The sequence below is a fragment of the Chrysemys picta genome, chromosome 12 (genome assembly GCF_011386835.1).
Source record: "Chrysemys picta bellii isolate R12L10 chromosome 12, ASM1138683v2, whole genome shotgun sequence".
In the NCBI taxonomy this organism is placed as follows: Eukaryota; Metazoa; Chordata; order Testudines; family Emydidae; genus Chrysemys; species Chrysemys picta.
Genome location: NC_088802.1, coordinates 2,604,748 through 2,607,201, shown reverse-complemented (window position 1 = coordinate 2,607,201; position 2,454 = coordinate 2,604,748).

Genomic DNA, 2,454 nt, shown 5'->3' with positions numbered 1-2,454 from the left:
TATCTTCTGCTGTGCGGGTCTTTCCAGGGACTTTACAACAAATGTTTCCCATCCTAGATTGTACAGAATGTTCGACATGTCATGGGAGAAAGAAGGTAGCCCACAGGGAAGCCTTTAGCATAGAGGACCCGGTGCTCTAAGCTCATCTTTTCCACCCTCTGCTGTTGACAGGGATACAAGACTGGAAGGGAATTGATGGGTCACAAAACCAGTCCCCTGCAGGCGACCACTACAGAGTCAAGGTCGTGGGACCTGTTTGTGAGGCATTTCGCTGCAGTTATTTTGTAAAATATCAACCGGGGAGGAAGAAATTAATGGGGTTGGATTGGGGAGGGACTCTGCTGAGATGCAAAGGGAGTGTCATCTGAACATGCCAACTCTAGCTGGTACCAGTCACCACCTAGTGGACAATTATGGAATAGCTTCCCAGTGGGGGAAATTTATTCCAAATCTCCAGAGATCGGTTTAAACCCTGACAATTTTAGATCGAGACTCATTTGTCTTTGGAACCTTCACGATTCTAACTTTGGATGTTCATCTTCTCCCAATAAATGTCCAATCCTGTTTTATATCCTCCTAAACTATTGGTTCCAATGAAATCCTGTGGCCATGAGTTCCTCCGGCCAACTGTGTTTTGGGGGAAAAGGTATTTTGTTTGATCCATTTTAAATTTTACAGCCTGACAGTTACATTAAACACAGAGCTGACTTTTTGTGCTGAAATATTTCTCCACACATAAAAAATTGGGGTTTCTTTGTTATCGTGTGAAGGGAAAATGCTCGCAGTAATTTTGGGGTAAGAGGAAAATAAGACCATTTTCTTATTTATAACAAAGAGTCTCTAAATAAGACAATCAATTTAAGAAAAAAATTAAACAATTTATCCACTTAAAAGTTCTAGAAATCAGAAAATGTATCCATTTATGTCTATAAACATGTCAATTTTTCTATTTTAAAAGGTCACTAGATGAGCCAATTTATGCATTTATTTAAATAAAATGTCAACATTTATTTCTAGATTTTTTTATAAATGGAAAATAGGACAATTTTCCCATTGATAACAAAAATCTATAAATGAAACGATTTCCCCATTTTAATAACATTTTAGAAATACAATTTCCCCATTTATTAAAAAATCTCTAAATAAGCCAGTTTCCCTATATGTCATAAAATCTCCAAAAATCATAATGATCACATTTTTTAAAGAAATGATGTCTAAATAATACAATGTATCAAATTTTGAAAAGTCTAGAAACAGCATAATTTATCCATTTATTTAAAAAGAACTCTAAATAAGATAATTTTCCACTATAAAAAATCTTAAAGCAAGCTTAATTTTCTTACTATAAAAATATATTTAGAAATTAATTTTATGTTTATTTGGATGCTACTAGTGTGGATAAAAAATTGTGGAGGGAAATGTAAAGGTGTCAAAATATTAGAATTGTCAAGATGGTTTCATTGTGGTTAATAAACAAATGCTTTAAATTTCACAGGAAAAATTTTTGATTAAAATATAATTTTCCAATCCTGAAATTCAAAATATAAAAAAAAATTTACATCAGAATTTCATGTTTTTTTTTCAATTTTAACACTGAAAATGTTCAAATTTTCAGTTTTTTAAAAAAAACTACAAGACTGACTACTCCTACCAGAGACCACTACATCTTTAAGAAGAAGAACAGGAGGACTTGTGGCACCTTAGAGACTAACAAGTTTATTAGAGCATAAGCTTCGTGGACTATAGCCCACTTCTTCGGATGCATATATGCATCCGAAGAAGTGGGCTATAGTCCACGAAAGCTTATGCTCTAATAAACTTGTTAGTCTCTAAGGTGCCACAAGTCCTCCTGTTCTTCTTTTGCGGATACAGACTAACACGGCTGCTACTCTGAAACCTTACATCTTTAAGGAAAGCGGCTCTGAAAAAATGAAGCAACTGTCAAAACACTAGCATGCTACGGGCTTTTGCAGTTCACAAAACTATCCCTCTCGCATGTGTATTATCTGCGCACACAGCTCAGCTTTAAGATGCTAAACAGAGCTATGAGTCCACTAGAAATAGTCACGCTCTCCTCGCAAATATCCTGACTATTGTCTGATACTGCAAAGGAGCGTAAAAGGCATTCACGCAGCCTTACACAATTTCACCAGCCTCTTCAGCCAGGCCTCCCCCCTGCACCCGCCTCCCCCAGACCCTTCAGCCAGCCCTCCCCCCTGCTCTCCCCCCCCCAGCCCCTTCAGCCAGGCCTCCCCCCTGCTCTCCCCTCCCCCCAGCCTCTTCAGCCAGGCCACCCCCCTGCTCTCCCCTCCCCAGCCCCTTCAGCCAGGCCACCCCCCTGCTCTCCCCCCCCCAGACCCTTCAGCCAGGCCTCCCCCCTGCTCTCCCCTCCCCAGCCCCTTCAGCCAGCCCTCCCCCCTGCTCTCCCCCCCCCAGACCCTTCAGCCAGGCCTC